Source organism: Arachis ipaensis, chromosome B05 (genome assembly GCF_000816755.2).
Source record: "Arachis ipaensis cultivar K30076 chromosome B05, Araip1.1, whole genome shotgun sequence".
Lineage (NCBI taxonomy): Eukaryota > Viridiplantae > Streptophyta > Magnoliopsida > Fabales > Fabaceae > Arachis > Arachis ipaensis.
Genome location: NC_029789.2, coordinates 41,198,720 through 41,206,874, shown reverse-complemented (window position 1 = coordinate 41,206,874; position 8,155 = coordinate 41,198,720). Strand labels below are relative to the sequence as shown.

The 8,155-nt window shown below is 32.2% G+C and overlaps 1 long non-coding RNA gene across 1 annotated transcript; it reads left to right on the top strand.

Annotated features, from left to right (window-relative positions):
• On the top strand, nt 203–7,945 carry LOC110271956. The gene is made up of 3 exons (XR_002362820.1): nt 203–292; nt 6,635–6,640; nt 7,935–7,945. It is a non-coding gene; the product is annotated as an uncharacterized LOC110271956 (long non-coding RNA).

Below are 8,155 nucleotides of genomic sequence, written 5' to 3'. Positions count from 1 at the left end.
AAGTTGAGATTAGTTTCACCCCTTAATTTGAGAGACAAGGATAACTCATTAATTTCAGAAACATGAATTTGGTTACTATTTATTATCACTCCTCACAAATACTAATTCAAAATAATATCAATTTATGTTTTGAAGTCTTCCTGAAATTATCCTAGTTCTCTATTAAACAAGAAAAGTAAGAAATTTGTAGTAAAATAATAACATATCCTTAACCGAACTACATTTTAGTAAAGCATAAATTATTGCAGTGTAAGGAGTTCTGAAGCAAGATCTTTTGCCTCTCCAAAATCCTGTATTTTACATAAAGAAACTGAAAAAGTTGTTGTTGGAGAACCATCCCAAACCAATAGAAAAATTCAAGATAATGTTGTAAATATTTTTGTTCAAAATACATATTAGAAGTATGAGCAAAGAGACAATGTAAACTGTGTGAAGTATAAATATCCATTGAATTAATATAATGGGTAGATAATGACATTCGTTAAAATAAATCTAGACAGTACAAACCAACTAAGCCTTTTCTAACTAGCTGAGAGAATAATATTAAATGGATCAAGCAACGCCATATTGATCTAATAGTAAACCATGTCTATAAATAAACCATTTACCTTTAAAACTTTTTAATGATTTCCCCCATAGTTTTTCGTCGTCTCCTAACTGTAACTAACTAATTATTAGGCAATTCCATCTTACCTATCTCATAACAAGTCTTCCCTGCACATGACCAAACTACTATAGATGAAATCCTAAAATATTTTTCACAACAAGAGTCAAAGGAATATAGGCCTATCTAGCTGTCTCAATAATGGTGGCCTTGGAGCTACCCCTTAGTTCACTACTGGTGAGTTAAGAATACTCTGATCGGGAGTTACACACATTATAAAGTGAATATCACTTTTGAAGGGACAAATTTATGGTTCTATACTACAACAAAGTAATCAAACAAATAAATAAATGAGAAATCTAACCTTGAGCAATGTTGAATTTGTAATGATGTCTAAAAACAGATCTTCATGAATGAATTTTTATGAATTTCCCTAAAAATATAAAAAGAAAAAACTTTAAAAGGTTTCATATTTATCTACCATAGGACCTGAATTTCAAGTGTTTACCTTCATTTCCTCCAAAAACTGCATTACATTATCCATCTTTTTACTCTTGACACATGCTAAAATTAGTGTATTATATGTGAGCTTGTTAGGTCGTAATCCTTGATGTACTATTTTATTGAGCATATTTAGTGCAGTGTGAGGACAACCAAAGTTTATATACCCCTAAAATCAATGGAGCTGACAACTCTGGACTTCCCAAGGTAATATCATTTTCCACTAATTCAAACAGTTGAAATGCTTCATCAATTTTTTTGGCCTCACTTAAACTCTAAGCCATAACATTTAACAAAAAGTTAAAAAAAACAAAAATAACATAAAATTTTGGCCAGTATCAGAGAAAATAGCAGTAATGTCATACTGGGATCATTCTTAAAACAATTTTTCATTTTACAAATGAATATTAATTTTTGTAAGCTTGCAATACCGTATTTAAAATTCTTTTGGCATTATATTTTTATCTTAAAAAAATATACCTTATATAATAAACGGAATTCTGCATGATAAAAATTAGAAAACAAATACCACTTTTGTTTGGTAGTATTTCATTTTATTAAACAAACAATCAACAATCATGTATCTCCTGTAACCCCATTCTAATCATTCTCTTAATTTCCGAACAAGAAAATTATTTAACTATTTTTCCTTTTAAATGCTCTCAAGATATTAATATCTTTAAATATTTATCATGCTTAGAAATTAGGATAAATTTAGGAGAATGCTGAAGAATGTGCCCAAGATTTCTCTTTCCTGAATGTACAAAATTAAAGTGGTACAGTAGATTTCCATTATATAGGGAGCTCTAATATCATCAAAGAGAAGGGCATCTAAGAAATGAAAATGCAGGTACGAAGAATGCATTCAGAAAAGATGGTGTTATTGAACATGAGTGTGGATTATCAGAACTTAAATAATTAGATAATGGTTAGTTCCTAACTGCTAACAAACTAATTACCAAAGTGCTGATCTAATCTAATCTAACTAGCTGTATATGAGGCTAATAAATACAAACTCTATTTCATAATGTTAAACTTAAGATATTCTGAATTGACTATCACTCTAGAACTTCAATATAAAATATCATTTTTATACCATTTTTAGTTACTTAAATCAATTCTTGAAGAAAGTCTGAAAAATTTGATGATTTTCTTATCCCTTCATATAACCTTGAAAGACTAGTATTCTGGAATGGAGGAAGTACATGATTATATATTATTACTCTAATTAAACTAGCTTGTACTTTAGCACCTTCAAGCATATCATATAAAAACACCAAAATGAAGCATAAACAGCAAATAATAAATCACATATCCTGAGACCGTGGGAGCTCTTTATCCTTCACCAATAGTCCAACTAATTTATAATTAGGGATTAAATTAAATGCATTTTAGGTAAAAATCAATAACTAAACTATTAAGTGATAATCATCACAAATTATCAAAAGACTGAAATTGGCATCCAAATTAAAAAGAAAAAAAAATTAGAGACACAAGGAGCGAAGAACAAACCAGATAAGGCGAGGATGGAACAGAGCAGTGATAGTGAGCAAGAAAGACCCACAAATTGGAAGTGCAGGGCGACGTAACGGCACCGATTCATCGTTGGCGGATTGGATTTTGCTTTACTGTCTTTTGTTCTGGGTTATTGGCAAGAACAAAAACAAAACAAAGGAGTAAACTGAAACCAAATGAAAAAGAAAAAAGGGATGGATTTGGAACCAAATAATAGAAAAAAAATCTAAACAAAGTTAAATAAAGGCATAATCTTAACCAAGTGGCACGTGAATAGCAAGCAGATCTAGGACAGAAGCATTGTTTGGAATGGGTAAGGGGGTGCTTCTCCTCTTGTAAAAAATATGAAAACTAGCCAAAAAAGGAAAAGAATAAATGAAATACCTAATAAATAAAGAAAGGAAGAAGGAGAAGACCTTGCGATGGGCAGTGGTGGAGCTAATGGAGGTTGGAAGCGACGCTGGCAAGACACTCATGCACAACTTAGAGAAACAGAGGAGGTGGAGGAGCAAGGCGTAAAGAGAACGACGATGAGAGATCTCAAGACCGCAGCAAATACGATGACGAAAATGAGAGAGAGAGAGAGAGAGAACTCTAGTAATTGTTAGGGTAAACACAAAATGAGATTGAAATTTAGGATAGAGAAAGAAGGGCCGAAGCTACATGAAAAAGTAAAATGTATTGCCACTACAAGAAACGTCGTTAAAATCGACGGCCAAATCAACGGCTTAGCCGTCGATAATATTGAAATTCGACGGCAAAATAGACGGCGCAGTTGGTCGCTATAAAGCCTGTCGATTTTTCAAAATGCTAATAAAATCGACGGCTTTGATGGCCGTCGATAATAATTTAATAAAATCGACGTTAGTTCCGTCTGTAATATGGGTGTGAGAATTTTACATCCTTAATAAAATCGACAACATTGCCATCGATATTATTATTTAAAATCGACGTCCTCTTTGTCGATAATTGATTCAATAAAATCGACAGCCTTTGTGTCGATATTTAACTCAATAAAATCAACAACACTTTTGTCTATAATATGTTTAATAAAATCGACGTCAAGGCCGTCGATATGTGCTTGAATAAAATCGACACTTTTGCCGTCGATTTAATTATTTAGATTTGTCTATTTTAACTTTTAAAAGCGACAACTTTGCCGTCGATTTTAATAGTTATATGTTTTAATTTTTTTCTATTTGAAAAATAGTAAACCGTTAATACAAATAAACTTTTAAATATAAAAATAAAATTTAAATAGAATATTAGATAACAAGACAAATAAACTTTTAAATATAAAAATAAAATTTATACTAAATATTAGATAATGATTTTACAAACTTATCAAAATAATAAATAACCCTCTAACATAAAGACTCAAGACAAGATAAATAACTAAACTTAGACTTATATTCGTTTAAATTGCAATCTACTAATAATACAAAATATTCAAAGTAAAGTAATCAAATCACCATCTAAATAATCATCTGAGTCATCAAAATCGTCAGAATCATCCTCCCTTTGAGAACTCTGTGGTTGTCCACGGCCGTGATCTCCGTCTCTACCAACCATATCCTGTACACATTAAAATAAGCAAGTTATTATCCATACTAGTTAAAGTAAAATGCAGTTAAAGTAAAATCAGCTAGTAGTGTCATCAGCTAGTAGTAAAATACTTTTGCGGATTTGAATTCAGTAAAGAGTAGGAAGAGTAGGAAGAGTAGGAAGGAAAATGTATGGGAAGGAAGATGAGAGGAAAATGCATGCTTCAAAGTTTAAAAGAATCAATGGCTGCAGGATTTTTTACAGCATATACTAACCCTGCACTGCCAGCTTATTGAATATAGCAGAAGCAAATTTTTCTTTAATAAAAAAAAAGTGTATATGCTGAAGAACCTTGAATAGCTTTTCTGGGAGTCTTAAACTCTACCAATACTTTGTGATAGTGTATATGCTGAAGAACCAAATACTCCACTATTGTTTCTTTGATCAAAAGATTCTATTGACCCACACCACTATAATTCCCACTGTGAAATGCTGCATAGAAATATCAAATATTGCAAAAGAGTATATCAGAATCTTGAGTTCGGTAGCAGAAAACTGAATATTCTTTCAATATTGATGATTCCTCATACTTCACAAAGAAGCAGAAAACTAACTAAGCTCCAAGAAGCTAAACCAGAAAACAGAATCAGCTAATAACAAAATGCTTAATCAGTAACCGAATTTCAAATTCCAACAAACTTAAAACTATCTAACAAGAAATCAAGCAAGCAATCAACACGTGAAGAATAAGCAGAAGTTGGCAATTGCTAATACCTGAGCTGAAATTACATCAAGCAGTAATTGAAGAAATGAAAAGGGTAGTGTACCTGGTCATAGGAAACCCTAACTTTGCAGCACCAGAGAGAGAGGGAATCTTTTAAGAAAGTTGCTTCAAATGTATATGTTGTTGTTAGAAAATCAAAATATAAAGTTAGGAACAGGGAATTATTGCAATCTATAGATATAACTCTAAATATTTGAGAAGAAATGGAAGTCACGTTAAAATACTATATAAACTATAAGGTATTGAAACAATAGAAAAATAATTATTTTAATATTTTTATATTTTTGTCTTGAGACTGTTATTAATAAAAATGAGGATGAAATCCAGAGAGCCAATAGATTTGTGCCAGATTTCAAAAGGAAAACAGAATAAAATGCATAGGTCATTTGTAGGAAGAAACAGAATTTTGAACGAAAACAAAGCTTTATTTTCTTTCATATTAATGAGTGGAAGTCTCAAAAGCCAAGTGGGAGCTTAGATATACACTCATCATCATCATCATTCATGTCCAAAAGGCATACTTTGAAAGACTTTGTAATTTAGGCTTTAGCATTCAATTATTGCCTTTTTATGCTACAGTTACCAGAAAAAAGAAAGATTCATATGCTAATGACTTTTTATTTTAATTGCTAATGAATTGAACTTTCATCACAAGTCAATGTTACACTTTACACGTATATGTGCTTAATTTGAATGAAAAATCCGACATATTCTCATGTTTCAGAATTCAGATATGCTATAGGCCTATAGTTGCAGACACAAATGAACAAATAAAACAAATATCTTAAAAGGACACTAAAAATAAAAAGAAAAACCAAACTGGTAATTAGCATGTGAGCCCTTTTTTATTGGGCAGGCCTAAGCAAAACTCATGAAACGGTTATGGATCTTATCTATTAATTCTAGAGAACAGTCCACTAATGACCACTGTTATGGATCTTATCTATTAATCATAAATTAATGCATGCAATTCAGAGACATTAAAATATAGCTAGCAAGTTGAACTAATACCATAAGCATCATAATCTAAAACTAAACAGTGTAGTAATAGTACCAAAAAATATAATTGATCAAGGTAAATAGATTAAATAAAATCAAAACTCGAGCCATGACATTTCATTTGAAAACTTTTAATGATCAACAAATAAGTTAGCAATATTTATTTGTAATAAGATAGAACTGGAAGAAAGATGATAGTATGTGTTCCTAAATGTACTTCCATTTCTATACATCCAAAGTAAAAGTACATGATAATAATAACAAAGGTGACAACTTCCACTTTTATAAAAATGAGATGGTGTATGTAGTTGGCAACAAGAAGAAGGCCAGATATAGCTAGCAGATTCACATTTTTGTATGTAATAATACAATTTTTTTTAATCAACAAAGGATAAAAATAAAGGACAAAAATTAAAGAAATGTTATTTGAAAAATTTTAATTTTCAAACTTTCTCTTTTCTTTTTGAAATAATCGTAATTGTTTTAGACAATAGGAGACTTTATATAATATACTCACTCATGAATAATATGAAGCTAATTAATTAGTAACATAGAATAAGAGTAGGGTGTTAGGTAAAAAACTTCAGTGAGCACAAAATTAGGTTAAGGTTTTACTAGGTTGAGAGGAGTAAACGAGTAAGATCGAAGGTGATTAAATGGAGAAATTCAAATATGCAGTAGCCGAGTATTAGGTTAGATTGAAAGTTGTGTGAATTATGTTAAACGCGACCACTACTAAGTTTTATACATAAATGGCGTGAAGCCATGAAAATAAAGAATTGATTCCATAACTAATACATAGATGTAGAAAAGTGAATTGCATAAAGTGCATGAATGAGAAAGAACCAATAATTAAGTAATAACGTGAATCTTCATAGGAGTAGAAGCAAGTATAAAATTCAAAGCATAACCAACAATCGTGCATTATTGACAGTACTCTTCACCAAAAGTGTGTGTGTCTCAAGTACAAACTAAAACTAACGGACCACACAAAATGTGCCTTAGCTTTTACCAAATTGTGGTACCAACCATTGAACCCCATCGAGCTCATTACCCAAACGATGTGTGATACGTGAAAACTTGTCTCGTAACAAATTTTCTTCGGCAAGTGTACCGAATTCGTCGTCAAGTAAAAACTCACAATAGAGTGAGATCGAATCCCACAGAGATCGATTGATCAAGCAACTTTAATTAGAGGAATGTTCTAGTTGAGCGAACCAGAATTTGAGTTGAGAACTGTAGAAAATTAAATGGCGGGAAAGTAAATAGCAGAAACAGTAAATGCTGAAAATAAAGAGCTGAATGTAAATGGCGGAAAGTAAATTGCAGAATATTAAATGGGAATGGGATAATTGCTCATAAAAGTAAACGGCAGAAAATAAAGAGAATGGGTAAGATCAGAAATGGGGATTTCATTGGGCTCAGGAGATGTTGCATTCTCCAGATCAAGTTCATTTTCATCTCTTTGCTGAAAGTAAAACTAGAAGTGTAGAGAAAGTAAATACAGAGAGTAGTTCTATGCCAAAGGCTCCCTAAAGTTTCCAGCTCTCCTAACTAATTCAAAGCTACTCCTATATATACTATTCTTCATATCTTCTAGTTGGCTCTTCAAGTCTTGGGTATGGGCCTTTGGATCCTGAGTTTGAAGCAGTTATCTTCTTCATTGGGCTTAGCTTTGCTTGCAGAGAAAAAGTGTGAAGTAGGCAGGGACTTTGGCTCTTAACGTAAGCTTGCCAATCCTTCGAGAACGTTAGTGACACTTACCTTTGTCACTAACGTTCTAATGTGCCCCTATTTCTCACGTTAGTGACAAAGGGGAGTGTCACTAACGTTGGCCTTATTGTCTTCTTCCACGTTAGAGTTCACGTTAACTTTGTTAACGTGACACTTTCAGGGCTTATTTGTGTTCTTAGGCTAAGTGCTCTGTAAGGGGGCAACTCTTTAAAATAAGCTTTCAGCCAACACTCCCGAACCAATTGGTTTAAGGTGCTAGGTGTTGAAGCACCCCTAAGGACTTACTTCCTCAAGTCTCTCCCCCATACATACATATCACAGGCACATGGTTTGTTTATTTTCTTTCCTTGAGGTCTTGGTGTCCAGCACCTCTTTGGGCTACTAAATGTTCTGTAGCAAAGATTGCTCTTGATGGTGGACTTTCAGCTGATAATCCCAGGTTAGTTAACCCAAGTTACCAGGTGATAAAGCAC